Genomic DNA, 17,676 nt, shown 5'->3' on the forward strand with positions numbered 1-17,676 from the left:
GTGGTGGAAATATCATCGCGAAGCGAGTGACATGATTCCAGAATACTACAACTCTTCGAGCGTCGGAGTGAGGCTCGAGAATACTTATTGCGGGTGGCGGAAGCGTAAACGATACAAGTGACCAATATCCGGGATCGCGCAGGACTGACTGGGACTCCTCTAGGCGTCGGACGCGCTATCAAACTCTTCATCCAAGAGATCGCCTTCGTCAACATCTGGCCAAATCAACAAGCCAGGTGAGTACTATGAAAGTACTCGCAAGACAGTTCGGACATAAGGTATAACAAATGCAAACATGAAGCACATGAATAAGTTAACCAGTGCGATCAGACACAGAGATAATAAATACTGGGTGCCAAGCGAGGGTCTGAATGACGCCTCGAGCGGAAACTGCAGAATAGTAATGCGGGTGCCAAACGAGTGTCTGAAAGACTCCTCGAGTGGAAAATGCGGAATAATAATACTGGTGCCAAACGAGTGTCTAAAAGACTCCTCGAGCGGAAAATGCGGAATAATAATACTGGTGCCAAACGAGTGTCTGAAAGACTCCTCGAGAGGAAAATGCGGAATAAAAATACAGGTGCCAAACGAGTGTCTGAAAGACTCCTCGAGAGGAAAATGCGGAATAAAAATACAGGTGCCAAACGAGTGTCTGAAAGACTCCTCGAGCGGAAAATGCAGAATGATAATGCCACAGTCGGGCGTCGGGGCGACACCACATAAAGGGCTTATAACAGAAAGTAAAGACAGTGCATGCCGCAGTCGGACGTCTGAGCGACATCACATAAAGGGCTTATATCGAAAGTGAGAAACGAGTACACGCCACAGTCGGACGTCTGCGCGACGTCACATAAAGGGCTTATATCACAACTCATTAATACAATAGCTCGGAGACATAAATTATCACAAGCATGAGACACAAAATAAAGTTAGTCCATCAACTGGAATAACAATAAATCTGAGATTTTACCGCTTGAGCTTGTTCACCGGGGGCAAGATTTTCACACGGATAGATTTGGATATAAAGTCTACATTACTGATCATGGATACGATGATTTGGAAAGAATTGACTCTGCAGAGTTTGTACTTAACCATAGCCAACGGATTTCAGTAGTCACGGGGACTAGTTCCGTCTACGGTGTTCTGGAAGGAACACGTCTAACCAGTACACACCCAATTTAACCATCCGAAGACAGGGATCACCCTCGGCAACATTCAGGAAAAACCCTGAGTCGGGGAGGCTACAACCTCGCGTAGCATGGGATCAAATTTCTATACGCGCGCTATAAGGGGGTGCCCCCCTCTCGGTCCCAACCGGAAACACCCATGCCCCCTGACCGAATGACTGGCTTTAATCCTGGGCCAAGGTACCATCATCCCGGCCTCTCTGTTTGGTGTGTACACGGAAAGAGGTTACCAACTTACTAAACTGTATCCTGGCAATGAGACATGTGGTAGCACGAAAAGGGGAAGGGACGATAACATGGCTCCAACCATGTTAACATCGGAAAAGTCGGATGACACAAGGCTGGCATGCTACAACAGTACCACCTTGCCGCCCTTCATGTCACCACATGATTAGGCCACCTCTCATCAGAGGTCATCGCAACTTTGGAACATGCGGGAAAAGATCGATAACGTGGCTCCAACCACGTTAACGTCGAAGAAAGTCGGATGACGCAAGGCTGGCATGCTACAACAGTACCACCTTGCTGCCCTTCATGTCACTACATGATTAGGCCACCTCTCATCAGAGGTCATCGCAACTTCGGAACAACCGGGTCGTTGCCTTACAAGCAACGAGGTACTTATCGACACTCACATGCCACGCACAAACTTTCACATGAACATGCAAAACATCTGCCATATCAAATGTTCAAACATGCTTGCCTGGTTCGGAGAAGTCGGAGTCTAGCTCGGCGAAGTTCGCGGCTCCGTCCCCTCTCCCGGAACCTACGGCAATCACGAAACGGGGTACTAACGTGAAAACCAACACATGCACAGAAACTTTGCCAAATATTTCTCAAATAAATCCCATAAAAAACTAGACAAAATTTGGAGATTGACAGAAAACGAATCACTCAAAAATACCTTTTCATTAAAAAGTTATAAAGGTTTCTGTCCAGGGACCTTTCTGTAATGAAACAGAAAAGTTCCAGGGTTTTAACTGAGAAAACAGAAAACGCTTCGGCTGGGAATGCGCAAGCGCAAGGAGAAAACGTATTTTGCCCGAAGGCACCAACAGAAAACGGTTCGGGGAAATAAAACAGAGGCTGACACGCGGGGCCCGCATGTCAGGTTTGAAAGCTCGCCGGCGCCCGAAGACGGCGGTGGACGCCGGCGTCGAACCACGGCGAGTCAGGAGAAACGGAGGGTACCAAGAGCTTCAGTGTCTTCTTCCGCGTCGGTGGGTGGTGGACTCGTCCAACGGGGAGCACCACGTCGACGGCGACACTATCTCCGGCGGACGGCGGTTCGGGTGAGGTTGGGGAACTCCGGTGGAGGGCTGCAAAGTACGAATTGAGGCGCGGGTCAGAACGAGGGATGCAAGGTGAAGCTACTGGCAAGAGAATGGAGGCGGAGGAGCACACACGGGGGTGAATCGGGCTGGATCCCGTGGCGGATCGCGGCGGCCGGAGTCGAGGAAGGAGACCCCCTCGCGGCTCTTCCAGCGGCTGGGCGTGCTCTAGGGGAAGTGTAGGGCTGGTGGGTGCTCGAGTTGAAGCTCGGGGCCCCTATTTATAGGCAGATCGACGGGGTGGCCGTGAACGGAGAATCTCCGGCGAGCGATTACGGTGGAGCAGTGGGTTGGCAGGGGGTTTGAGCGGTCGAGCAGCATCAGTGGATGTTACTGGACTCGATTTGCAGCTGAACGGGGTTGGTCTTGGCGTAATGGCGTCTGCCCACGGTGAGGTGACCGCACGGGCTCAACGGCGGCAGAGAGCGCGCTCCGCGCCCTGGGGTTCACGACGAGAGCGGCAGCGCATTCGAGGGAGTGGACGGCCACGCGGCGGGCTCCGGTGGTTTGGGCGGCGCTGGGTGGAGTCGGCGGCGCCGTGTCTCCCGCTGGCGTCCGCAAAGCCGCCGCCGGCGTCGGTCACGGGGCGGCGCACCTTCTGCTGCTCGTCGCCGACGCCCGCAAGTTGCCAGGCACTCGTGCGGTGCAGGAACGAGAGGGCGAGGACGAGGAGCAAGGCGACGCGAGGGTACTGGCGAGATCGACGCCCGTTTTTGAAGAAAACGACAGCAGCCACTTGACTGAACTCTGAACTTACTGAATCTTGACAGTGACCAAGCATTGCAGGTGTTCGACAGTAGGTTTTGGTAAAGAGATAAATTTTTCTGGAGCTGTAACTTGGTGAGATGATCACTCAAAGCACCCAGGGGCTGCATGAATTTACTTGGAATTTTTGGAGAAAGTTTTGAATGAATTTCACCAAATTTGGCAAATCTGGTCCAAACTTGCAGCTGATGTAGTTTAAATTTTTTGAACTGGAGACCAGTGGATCTTCATGGTTCTAGGTTGAGGGTTCAAAGGACTAGGAGGGGAAAGAAGTTTGGGGCCAAATCAAAACAGACAATGGGGTTCCTTTGTAAATCTCCAAGTGCTATAAGAGAAGACAGAAATTTATTTGAATAGAATTTGAATGGAAATGATCACATGAGGAGGTTCAACTTGCTGGATTTGATGCAAATCATGATCCAAAGGTGAGGGAAGGGTTAGGAGAGAGGATTTGCACTAATGCCATGGCAAGAAGGAATAGTTGAAAGTGGCAAAGGACTTTCCAAAAGCCATAGTGCAAATTCAAGAAAAGGTTTTCAAAAGTTATTCTCTCAAATGAAAAACATTTTGACTTGAGCCCAAATGAAGAGCAAGAACTCCCCAGGTCAAAGGCAGATCTTGGGTGAATTCAAATAAAATTTTTGCCATAAAGAAGAATATTTGAGAGTGAGAGTTCTCTTGAAGAATTTTTTTTAAATCACTCCCTTCAAGTCAAATAAAAATCTTTTTGAAAAATTCAATAGAAACTTGGGTGTCACACTGTGCTTGCCAAGGGATAAAATATAAAAAGGAAAGGTGAAGATCACCATGACTCTTGCATAAGGTAGAAGATAATAGTCAAATATAGGCCCTTTGCAGAGGGAAGCAGAGGTTGCCATGCGCTTCCAGGGTTGGATGCACAAAATCTTAATGCGAAAGAACGTCACTTTATATTGCCACTTGTGATATGAACCTTTATTATGTAGTCCGTCGCTTTTATTTCTTCCACATCACAAGATCGTATAAAGCTTATTTCCTCCACACCAATCAATCATACATATTTAGAGAGCAATTTTTATTGCTTGCACCGATGACAACTTACTTGAAGGATCTTACTCAATCCATAGGTAGATATGGTGGACTCTCATGGCAAAACTGGTTTAAGGGTTTTTGGAAGCACAAGTAGTATCTCTACTTGGTGCAAAGAATTTGGCTAGCATGAGAGGGAAAGGCAAGCTCAACATGTTGGATGATCCATGACAATATACTTTATCTCAGATATTAGAAAACATAACCCATTACGTTGTCTTCCTTGTCCAACATCAACTCTTTAGCATGTCATATTTTAATGAGTTCTCCCAATCATAAAAGATGTCCAAGATAGTATATTTATATGTGAAACCTCTATTTCTTTATTACTTCCTATTAATTGCAACGATGACCAAAGCTATGTTTGTCAACCCTCAACAACTTTTAATCATCATACTCTTTCTATGTGAAGTCATTACTCTCAATAAGATCAATATGATATTTTTATTCCTTTTTATTCTTTTCTCTTTTGTTTTATTCTCTCAAGATCATGGCAAAAGAATCAAGCCCTTGACTCAACACTAATCTTTATTATATAGCTCACGGACTCGATTACATAGAGATATCATAAAGCAAAACTCAAAACTAGATCATACCAAAACTTTATTCTACTAGATCAATATACTACTAAAAGGATCGAACTAAGAAAAATGCTAAAGATAGGAGTGTGATGGTGATACAATACCGGGACATCTCCCCCAAGCTTGGCAGTTGCCAAGGGGAGTGCCCATACCCATGTGATTATGTCTCCTTTTTCGGTGATGTAGGTGGTGGTGATGATGGAGTAGTCTTCTTCCTTAATTTGCGCTTGAGGACATAATTTTGATCCCTCAAGTCATTAATCTCCTGCTCCAGGCTTAATATCTTTTTGCATAATTCCTGCTTGTTTTCTTGCAAGAGACGAAAAGGGATAAACTCGATCTTAAATTTCTTTGCTTTATCGGGGAGGCTTGACTTTTTGAACTCCACATGCATGTCCCCAGGTTGAGGTAATGGGACTTCATCTTCATCTGAGCTCGTCTCCTCCTTTCTCTTGGGCTCATAGTCCTCTTCTTCTTCCGTAGTCCAACCACAATGCTCCACATCCCATAGACCTTAGGATCTGCAAGGTAATCAGCCACATAGCTTTCTCCTTCCGAATCCTGGGACGACATGTTGCTCTAATCTGCAGCAGGACAACTCGAAACAAAGACAGGAGATATATGCGTGATACGGTGGTCAAAACCTTCGGGAGATTATATAATGAATTTTTTACCGACCAAAATACGTATCGTGCAAGAAAACGGAGTCCGGAGAGCACACGAGGTGCCCACGAGGTAGGGGGCGCGCCTAGTAGGGTAGGGCGCGCCCTCCACCCTCATGGAGCACTCGTGTCCTTCCCAGGCTGCTTCTTATTTTTCTATTTTTCTAAATATTCCAAAACGGAGAAATATTGCCATAAAAACAGTTTTGGAGTCGGTTTACTTACCGTACCACATACCTATTCCTTTTCTGAGTCTGAAACGTTCCGGAAAGTGTCCCTTATATATTCCTCTGGGGTTACGGTTTCAATAACATTGGTTTCAACATTTATGGGATTACCTGAGATATAATGTTTGATTCTTTGACCGTTTACCACCTTCGGATTTGTGCCTTCTAAGTTGTTGATTTTTATGGCACCGGAACGATAGACCTCCTCGATAACGTAAGGGCCTTCCAATTTAGAGAGAAGTTTTCCTGCAAAAAATCTTAAACGAGAGTTGTATAGCAATACATAATCACCTACATTAAACTCACGCTTTTGTATTCTTTTGTCATGCCATCTTTTAACTTTTTCTTTAAGCAATTTGGCATTCTCATAAGCTTGGGTTCTCCATTCATCAAGTGAGCTAATATCAAATAACCTCTTCTCACCAGCAAGTTTGAAATCATAATTGAGCTCTTTAATAGCCCAATAAGCCTTATGTTCTAATTCGAGAGGTAAGTGACATGCTTTTCCATAAACCATTTTATACGGAGACATAGATTTTTTTATGCAGTTCTATAGGCCCATAATGCATCATCAAGTTTCTTGGACCAATTCTTTCAGATCTATTAACAGTCTTTTGCAAAATTAATTTGAGTTCTCTGTTACTCAATTCTACTTGACCACTAGACAGTGGGTGATAAGGAGATGCAATTCTATGATTAACATCATATTTAGCAAGCATTGTACGAAAAGCACCATGAATAAAGTGTGAACCACCATCAGTCATTAAATATCTAAGGATGCCAAACCTCGGAAAAATAACTTCTTTGAGCATTTTAATAGAAGTGTTATGATCAGCACTACTAGTTGGAATAGCTTCTACCCACTTAGTAACGTAATCAACAGCAACTAAAATATCTGTGTATCCATTAGAGGCAGGAAAAGGTACCATATAATCAAAGCCCCAAACATCAAATGGTTCAATAACAAGTGAATAATTCATAGGAATTTCTTGACGTCTACTAATATTACCAATTCTTTGACATTCATCACAAGATAGGACAAACTTACGGGCATCCTTGTAGAGAGTAGGCCAATAAAAACCGGATTGCAATACCTTATGTGCAGTTCTATCTCCAGGGTGGTGCCCTCCATAAGCCTCGGAGTGACACTTGCGTAGGATCTGCTCCTGTTCATGCTCAGGTACACAACGTCTAATAACACCATCTACTCCTTCTTTATAAAGATGTGGGTCATCCCAAAAGTAATGTCTCAAATCATAGAAAAACTTTTTCTTTTGCTGGTATGTGAAACTAGGTGGTATAAATTTAGCAACAATATAATTAGCATATTCAGCATACCATGGAGCAGTACGAGAAGCATTTATGACATTTAATTGTTCATCGGGAAAGCTATCATCAATAGGTAGTGGGTCATCAAAAACAATTTCTAACCTAGACAAGTTGTTTGCAACGGGGTTCTCAGCTCCCTTTCTATCAATAATATGCAAATCAAATTCTTGTAGCAAGAGAACCCATCTAATAAGTCTAGGTTTAGCATCTTTCTTTTCCATAAGATATTTAATAGCAGCATGATCAGTGTGAATAGTTACTTTAGAATCAACAATATAAGGTCTGAACTTATCACAAGCAAATACGACTGCTAAGAATTCTTTTTCAGTAGTAGCATAATTTCTTTGAGCATTGTCTAGAGTTTTACTAGGATATTGAATAACATTTATTTTCTTATCAACTCTTTGCCCTAGAACAGCACCTACAACATAATCACTAGCATCACACATGATTTCAAAAGGTAAATTCCAATCAGGTGGCTGAACAATAGGTGCTGAAATCAATGCTTTCTTAAGTATTTCAAATGCTTGTACACAATCATCATCAAAGACAAATGGTATATCTTTTTGTAATAAATTAGTCAGAGGCCGAGAAATTTTTGAGAAGTCCTTAATGAACCTCCTATAAAAACCGGCATGACCAAGGAAACTTCTTATACCTTTGATGTCCTTGGGACATGGCATCTTTTCAGTAGCATCAACCTTGGCTTTATCAACTTCAATTCCTCTTTCAGAAACTTTATGCCCCAAGACAATACCTTCATTAACCATAAAGTGGCACTTTTCCCAATTCAAGACAAGATTAGTTTCTTCACATCTCTGCAAAACTCGGTCAAGGTTGCTTAAGCAATCATCAAAAGAGGATCCATAGACGGAGAAGTCGTCCATGAAAACCTCACAAATCTTTTCACAAAAGTCAGAGAATATAGCCATCATGCATCTTTGAAAGGTAGCAGGTGCATTACATAAACCAAAAGGCATACGTCTATAAGCAAAAGCACCAAAAGGACAAGTAAAATTAGTCTTTGATTGATCATTGGCTCACACAGGTATTTGAGAGAAACCAGAATAACCATCTAAAAAGCAAAAATGTGTATGTTTGGATAATCTTTCTAGCATTTGATCGATAAAAGGTAAGGGGTAATGATCTTTTTTAGTAGCCTTATTTAATTTGTGGAAATCAATTACCATCCTATAACCTGTAATAATTCTTTGCGGGATCAACTCATCTTTATCATTAGGAATGACGGTAATACCTCCCTTCTTAGGGACACAATGGACAGGACTTACCCACTGACTATCAGCAACGGGATAAATTATACCTGCTTCAAGGGGCTTTAGTATTTCTTTTCTTACCACTTTCTTCATCTTAGGATTCAGCCGTCGTTGATGATCACGAACTGGTTTGGCATCTTCCTCCAAATTTATTTTATGTTGACATAGAGTGGGACTAATGCCCTTAAGATCATCAGGAGTATATCCAATAGCAGCACGGTGCTTCTTCAGAGTTTTCAATAATCTCTCTTCTTCATGCTCTGAAAGGTTAGCACTAATAATAACAGGATATATCTTTTCCTCATCAAGATAAGCATATTTAAGAGTATCAGGTAACGGTTTTAGCTCAAACACGGGATTACCCTTGGGTGGAGGAGGATCCCCTAGGATTTCAACAGGCAAATTGTGTTTCAGGATAGGTTCCTGTTTAAAGAATACTTCATCTATTTCCCTTCTTTCATTCATAAACATATCATTTTCATGGTCTAGCAAATATTGTTCTAAAGGATCACTAGGAGGTACGACAATAGAAGCAAGACCAATTATTTCATCCTTACTAGGTGATTCCTCTTCACGGTGTTGTCTACTAAATTTAGAGAAATTAAACTCGTGAGACATATCACCCAAACCAATAGTAACAACATCTTTTTCGCAGTCTATCCTAGCATTGACGTTGTTCAAGAAGGGTCTATCAAATATGACGGGACAAAAGCTATCTTATGGGGAGCCAAGAACAAGAAAATCAGCAGGATATTTAGTTTTCCCACACAAGACTTCAACATCTCTAACAATTCCCATTGGTGAAATAGTATCTCTATTGGCAAGCTTAATTGTGACATCAATATCTTCCATCTCGGCAGGTGCAATATCATGCATAATTTCTTTGTATAAGTCAAAAGGTATTGCACTAGCACTAGCACCCATATCACATAAGCCATGATAACAATGATCTCCTATTTTAATAGAAATAACAGGCATGCCTACCATAGGTCTATGTTTATCTTTAGCACAAGGTTTAGCAATTCTAGCAGTTTCATCACAGAAATAAATAACATGCCCATCAATATTATCAGACAAGAGATCTTTAACAATAGCAATATTAGGTTCAACTTTAATTTGCTTAGGATATGTATAAGTTCTAATATTGCTTTTATGAACCACAGTTGAAGCTTTAGCATGATCCTTTATTCTAACATGGAAAGGTGGTTTCTCAACATAAGAATTAGGAACAATAGGATCATTATAAGTGATAGTCTTTTCTTCAACTTTAATAGGTGCAACTACTTTTACTTCTATGGGAGGATGATATTTAAACCACTTCTCCTTAGGGAGATCAATATGAGCAGCAAAAGATTCACAAAAAGAAGCTACTATCTCAGAGTCAAGTCCATATTTAGTGCTAAACTTACGGAAAACATCGGTATCCATAAAAGATTTAACACAATCAAACTTAGGTGTCATACCTAACTCCTTACCTTCGTCGAGGTCCTAATCTTCAGAGTTGCATTTAATTCTATCCAATAAAACCCATTTGAATTCAATAGTCTTCATCATAAAAGAGCCAGCACAAGAAGTATCGAGCATGGTGCGATTGTTTTCAGAAAGCCGAGCATAAAAACTTTGAATAATTATTTCTCTTGGAAGCTCATGATTGGGGCATGAATGTAACATTGATTTAAGCCTCCCCCAAGCTTGAGCGGTGCTTTCTCCTTCGCGAGGCCAAAAATTATATATGTAATTGCGATCACGATGAACAAGATGCATAGGATAAAATTTCTGATGAAATTCCAATTTCAATCGTTTGTAGTTCCGTGATCCCGTATCATCACATAGCCTATACCATGTCGATGCATCTCCCTTTAAAGATAAAGGGAAGACCTTCTTATTAATAAAATCATTGGGTATACCTGCAAGCTTAAATAATCCACAAACTTCATCCACATATATTAGGTGCTCATCAGGATGCTTTGTTCCATCTCCTGCAAAAGGATTAGCTAGCAGTTTTTCTAACATAACCGAAGGAATCTCAAAGTGGACATCTTCATTTTCAGTACGTTCAGTAGGTTGAGGAGTAACTCTTTGCTCTACTGGTCAGGGTGAAGATACCCCGAACAAGCCCCTCAGAGGATTACTTTCCATAGTAACAAGTGACAGTAAATTTCAGCACACTATATGAATTTTTCCTTACCAAATTCCACCTACCAAAGGCGCTTCACTCCCCGGCAATGGCGCCAGAAAAGAGTCTTGATGACCCAAAAGTATAGGGGATCTATCATAGTCCTTTCGATAAGTAAGAGTGTCGAACCCAACGAGGAGCAGAAGGAAATGATAAGCGGTTTCAGCAAGGTATTCTCTGCAAGCACTGAAATAATAGGTAACAGATAGTTTTGTGATAAGATCATTTGTGGTGAGCAACAAGTAACAAAAGTAAATAAAGTGCAGCAAGGTGGCCCAATCCTTTTTGTAGCAAAGGACAAGCCTGGACAAACTCTTATATAGAGGAAAGCGCTCCCGAGGACACATGGGAATTATCGTCAAGCTAGTTTTCATCACATTCATATGATTCACGTTCGGTACTTTGATAATTTGATATGTGGGTGGCCCGGTGCTTGGGTGCTGTTCTTACTTGAACAAGCATCCCACTTATGATTAACCACTATTGCAAGCATCCGCAACTACAACAAAAGTATTAAGGTAAACCTAACCATAGCATGAAACATATGGATCCAAATCAGCCCCTTACGAAGCAACGCATAAACTAGGGTTTAAGCTTCTGTGACTCTAGCAACCCATCATCTACTTATTACTTCCCAATGCCTTCCTCTAGGCCCAAATAATGGTGAAGTGTTATGTAGTCGACGTTCACATAACACCACTAGAGGATAAACAACATACATCTCATCAAAATATCGAACGAATACCAAATTCACATGACTACTAATAGCAAGACTTCTCCCATGTCCTCAGGAACAAACGTAACTACTCACAAAGCATATTCATGTTCATAATCAGAGGGGTATTAATATGCATATAGGATCTGAACATATGATCTTCCACCAAATAAACCAACTAGCATCAACTACAAGGACTAATCAACACTACTAGCAACTTGCAGATACCAATCCCAGACTTGGAGACAAGAATTGGATACAAGAGATGAACTAGGGTTTGAGAGGAGATGGTGCTGGTGAAGATGTTGATGGAGATTGCCCTCTCCCGATGAGAGGAGCGTTGGTGATGACGATGGCGATGATTTCCCCCTCCCGGAGGGAAGTGTCCCCGGCAGAACAGCTTTGCCGGAGCCCTAGATTGGTTCCGCCAAGGTTCCGCCTCGTGGCGGCGGAGTCTCGTCCCGAAAGCTTGCTTATGAATTTTTGTTCGGACGAAAGACTTCATATAGCAGAAGATGGCCACTGGAGGGCCAACAGGGGGCCCACGAGGCAGGGGGCGCGCCCTGGGGGATAGGGCGCGCCCCCCACCCTCGTGGCCAGGTGGGGCCCCCCTGACATACTTCTTCCGCTCAATATTTTTTATTATTTCCAGAAATAACTTTCGTGGAGTTTCAGGACTTTTGGAGTTGTGCAGAATAGGTCTCTAATATTTGCTCCTTTTCCAGCCCAGAATTCCAGCTGCCGTCATTCTCCCTCCTTATGTAAACCTTGTAAAATAAGAGAGAATAGGCATAAGTATTGTGACATAATGTGTAATAATAGCCCATAATGCAATAAATATCGATATAAAAGCATGATGCAAAATGGACGTATCAGGTGTCGGCGGCAGGGAAGGACATCTGAGGCGGCGAAAGACGGTCAGGAGTCGTGATGTCTGGTTTGGTGGATGCTTCTGTCGATGGAGCGGCTCAGGTGACGTGGACGACGTCGCGGTAGGAGCAGGACAAACAACACAAAGTTTTCTTCGACACCTACCTGTAACTGAAGTAATTCTGTAAGGGCTCCTTTGGCTTGCAGGATTCTAAAAACGCAGTGATAGGAAAAACACCGGAATAGGATAGGAATGCATGTGGGAAACAGAGCATTTGTAAACACAGGATTTCTGTCAACTTGGGTGTTTGGTTCATAGGAATTGGAGGAGCAAAGGAATGCAAATAAACATGGCCAAATTAAAGTGAAACCATATGAAAGCGTGTACAGTTAGAATGTTATTCTGCCACTAATGCACTTGGTCTTGTTTTCATGCATACGATTTTGAAAAGTAGGTCTAGGTGGATGTTTTGCTCCATTCCTTTCAAAAAAATGCATGAATAATTGAATAGTAGAGTGCCATAGGAAAATTTCCTATTGCTATGTTTTTCCTTTGAACCAAAATAGCCCTAACAGATCGACATGAATGTAGAGTAATAAGTGATGCGACAAGTGCAGAACCTCTTTGTCGTAGCCGTCTCGACGTCAGCATCATTGGGTTGGTCGTTGAAGAAGTTGAGGCAGAGGTGGCTGTCGGAGGTGTGGAGGAAGATCTGAGGAATCTGTAGACGGCGTCCAGGGCACTGCTTTGTTGTGATGGATGGTTCCATCATTGGAGCAGCTCCGGCGAGCCGTAAGACGTCGTGGCTGAATCAGTACAAGATAGACATCGTTAATCTCAAGTGGGATTCTAATAGCATCTCCAATAGATGATGTAAAATACATTACCAAAAAGTGATAGATGTAAGATTTTCATCACCAAAAAATACATGACTACAACATATGAGGCAAAAACTGTTGACTCTGAACTTAACTGTTGAAACTGAAATTTACTATGGAATCTGAATGTTACTGTCGAAACTGAACGCACTGGTATCAGAGAGGTACTTCACATGTAGTTTAGGGTGCTCGAGCACTAGTAACAGAGAAACAATGATCTAAATCAGCAGGCGATCGACGGGGAACACAGTAGTAGATAGCAGCCGTAGCAGCATCGCCTGGAGGAGCAGCAACTAGTGCCAGAGCAGCAACTCGTGTAGCTGCAGTAGCCCATGTACCAGCATCAGCAGCGCGAGCGAGAGCAAGAGCAGAGTAGTAGCACGAGCGAGAGGGAGAGTAGAGCAGCAGCGCGAGCGAGCGAGAGCCGGAGTAGCAGTAGATCCGGCTGGTATGGCCTCCGCCGCCGAAGGGGCCTCGCACTAGGCGAGAGCCGCCGTGGAGATGTCGCCCATGGCGCCGGCTTCGAGGTAGCCACGCCGTGCGGGATGGAGCACTGTTGCCGCCAGGAGGTCGAGTTAAGGAGAAGGTGCGATGCGATGAGTGTACAACCTCTTTGGTGGCGCCGGCTTCGTTCGAGGAGTCGGTGAGGATGTTGCAGTTCCGGTGGAATAGGTTAAGGTGGCGCTGTGGGGATGGAGCAGCCGCGATAGATGAGGCGATTGTCAGAGCAGCTCCTTGGAGGTGGAGGACGGGGCGGCTGAACCGGCGGGACGACAAGATGGACGACGGATCCTTATCCGGGGAGGTGGATGAGGGACGTCGAGCTGTTGCGGTGGACGACGTCGTCGAGGAAGAGGCTCCGGCTGGGCAGCAGTGAGGTGGCGGACGAAGGAGGGTGGGGTTTCGCGGCTGGAGCAGAGAGGTTATGGCGGCCTTGGATTTTGAATGGCGAAAAGGAGGCGATGGGAGTGGGAGAACCATGACTTAGGGACACGGTTGTCCAACATGTAGGGTGTGTTAAAAAAGTACCCCCACCGATTTGAACTAGCAGCCCTTTCGGCTCAGGGTTAGAAGGGGGATTTCGCGTGTCGGGATTTGGCAGTTGGAGGGAATTTTCGCGCGCGTTGTAATTTCGGGATAGCAAGGCGCGGGTTGTGAAGGCGCGAGTTTTGGGAGCACGATATCTGAATTTTCGGGATATAACAAGGCGCGGGTTAAATTTTAGGGACAAGCCTAACGTGTAATATTGTACGTACCAAATCAATTCACACTTCCCTCAACGAAAAAAACAAAACAAATAAAACTATACACACCACACACAGAGAGAGTCTTGTCCCATTTTACTATGCAAATGCTATTCAAAGCTATGAATCCATGTTATGTCCAATTAAATTTTTTAGCCGGCTGTATAATGCATGTAACCTACTCATACCAACATTTTAGTGCATTCCAAATGTCTATACTATCGCTGCAATTCCAACAAAATTTGAATTCGTTTCTCTATTTCAATAAGAATCTACAATCATGATTGTTGCCAACTTAAACCATCATTCGTGCATTATCTTAACAACACACCACATGATTATTATAGAGATAGATATGAACTATGTGTACTATATGAACTCGAATTCAAAATTTTGAATACACTTGATGTTGATTCCAAATAATAGTACATTTGATGTACTAACTAGGTCTTCATAATCTAAACCATGTTCCATACGTACACCGTGTTTATCACACAAAGTATAGTGCCCCGCCCCCTACATTATGACAAGTATTTAGCCCTGAGCTGCAAAAGCCACACATTATCACAAATTATAATCAATGTTCTATATATTATATGTAGTACTAGCAAGATGCCCATGCGTTGCACGGAACATCAAGATGCATTTGTATGAGTAGTTTATCTTGTGGGAGAAAAAGATGAATTGGGGAAGGCCTTATTTGTAAATGTGGAGAGGGGTGTGGGTATCTTTTTTGAAAATTGCCATAGTTTCCTTCCTATCCGTTAGATATAAATCGGACGGCCTATATTGCAGGATGGCAGGCACACCATCATCACCAACTCTGTTTTTTATATATAAATATATTTTATGTAGTATAACATGTTCATAACCACACCATGCGTATCACTATTATATATATATTCACGCATGCGTTGGTTTCAATGTTGAGGATATCGCTTATCGTTATCGTCTCGGTCAGCTAGAGATTAGAGATTAATAAGAAATCGGCCGATTAATCGAATTTTATCGGTCAACTGTTAATCGGATTTTTTTTCAAATCTCAGGTTCCCAACACTAAAATACGCTATATTCAACACCAAAACAATATTGGACAGAAGTGTTACCTTAATTCCTAGCCTTTGAATCCTTGTATAATGACAAACAAAATAGGACAACAGTACATATTGGGTAACTAGGTCAACAAAACATAAATAAACATAGTTTTTGAAAACATAGTGCTATGTATAGGTCCAATTTATCGGTAGATTCCTGATAAATCTCTTTTCAGAGTGATAAATTGGTCAAAAAGATAAACAGTGAAGATAAGGCATAATCTTATCGGTCACCCCCCGATTAGCGATAAGTCGGAAGATTAATCGCTGAATCGGAAGATTTTTTGAACAGTGGTCGGTTTAAAACACTATGATAAATTCTTCAAATATCTGAATTCACTTTTTATTATGAATTATGATCTCTATTCGTATTTTACACCCACACAATCCTCTTTTCTTTGTAGCTAGCGCTAACTTTCTCTCGTGCATGCACATGCCCACCTCTCTCTCACCCTCCCTCGGCATTCTCTAGCTCCATCGCGCAAATTTGTCTTTTTTACTTTAGGTCGTTCACCCACGGTGTGTGTAGGCCCCCGGCTCCTTCTTTCCAGCACACACCGATCGATATGCCTCTCTAGCTAGGTGTGCTTACCACAAACACAAGCTTTCCCTCTTCTCTTCTAACCGTCCATGCCTCACTCCCGCCCCTCTTTTCATCGATCTCGTACTTGCACACTCCTTCCCCCTCGATATAGTATGCCTCTCGCGCCACCTCCTAGCTGCATCCCTCTCTCTCTATCCTTCTCTCCGGGCCTTATTTGGTTCTAACACATACATGCATGTATACCGAAAGATCTCCCTACATATACCTAGGTCGACTTTAACTATTTTTCCCCATGCATTGATCGACGTACCTCAAAAGTTATGTCTCTCCTTTCTTCGACAAAGGACAATTGATCTTCCTATGTAGTTACATCTGCTTACCACAGCCATATCGTCCCCCCTCATCGTGCATGCCTCCTGACCCGTCTCTCACACGCACGTGCACAGACAGGCAGGCATCCCCTCTCTTATTGATATTGCAGGCGTGCCCTCCGTTTGTCTAGCAAGCCTCTCCTACCATTTGTGAGAAGCAACTCCACCACGAACCCCTCCGACACTCTAGCTCTGTCTCTCTCCCAACCTTATTCCTCTCCTACACATATGCATGGATGCTGATCGATCTCCCCCAATACATAAGGTAGGTCTCTCTCCTCCTCCACAACGTACCTATCACAAACATATCGGCAGATTAAATATTGATGTCCACCTTTTTCACACGACTATAGCGGCGTAATCGTTTGGGATGTCTCTCTGATCAGAAACGTAACGTCGAGATGTAAGATGTGGGACTGGGGCAGCTTCTCATATGTTTATTCTGTGGCGATTGTTAGTAGCCGCCCGCCCATCCCCGAAGGTTTCTGGGTCGTGTGGGAAGGACCCCCCTATCGCCCACACTCACTTGGCGACGGTTCCAAATGCCGTCATGGAAAGGGTTTAAAAACCGTTTGTATAGCACCTTACGGTACCAGTGACACATATACCAGCCATTGTCTGTACTCTTATAAAAACAGAGTTGGTGATGATGGTGTGCCTACCATCCTGCAATATAGGCCGTCCGATTTATATCTGACGGATAGGAAGGAAACTATGGCAATTTTGCAAAAAGATACCTACACCCCTCTCCACATTTGAAAATAAGGCCTTCCCTCATTCATCCTTTTCTCCCACAAGATAAACTACTCATACAAATGCATCTTGATGTTCCGTGCAACGTATGGGCGTCTTGCTTGTACCTCTATAGTTAGGTCTCTCCCCCCACCCCCCACACACCGATAGTCAAGCGGTGTAGGTAGCTAGGTATCCATGCCACAGAGACAAACTGCACCTGTCCCCTCTCACATTTCGGTAGGCCAGCCACCTTATATCTTTGACATGGGCACACAAAATTCAATGGCACTCTTTATCGATCGCGCGCGCACAGACACACATCATCCCTCTCTTCGATTCTATGGACACCTCACGCCGATGATACCTCCACTCTCTTCTCATGGATCGCCCCCTCTATATATATGATATATCCAGGCCTCTGTTTCACACACATTGCATATGTTACATTTTTTGATTGAAATATCATCAACGCATATTCCCTGTCTCTCTCTCACACCCCCAAATAAACACTCACGGACCCACTCACTATATCTCTCTACGTTTGTATCTCTCTCACACAAACCCACGTAGGTGGTGTAGGTACACGAAGAGAATAGGTGCACGTACTCACGCTTCGTGCCCAGC

This window comes from Triticum aestivum, chromosome 3D (genome assembly GCF_018294505.1).
Source record: "Triticum aestivum cultivar Chinese Spring chromosome 3D, IWGSC CS RefSeq v2.1, whole genome shotgun sequence".
Classification (NCBI taxonomy): Eukaryota; Viridiplantae; Streptophyta; class Magnoliopsida; order Poales; family Poaceae; genus Triticum; species Triticum aestivum.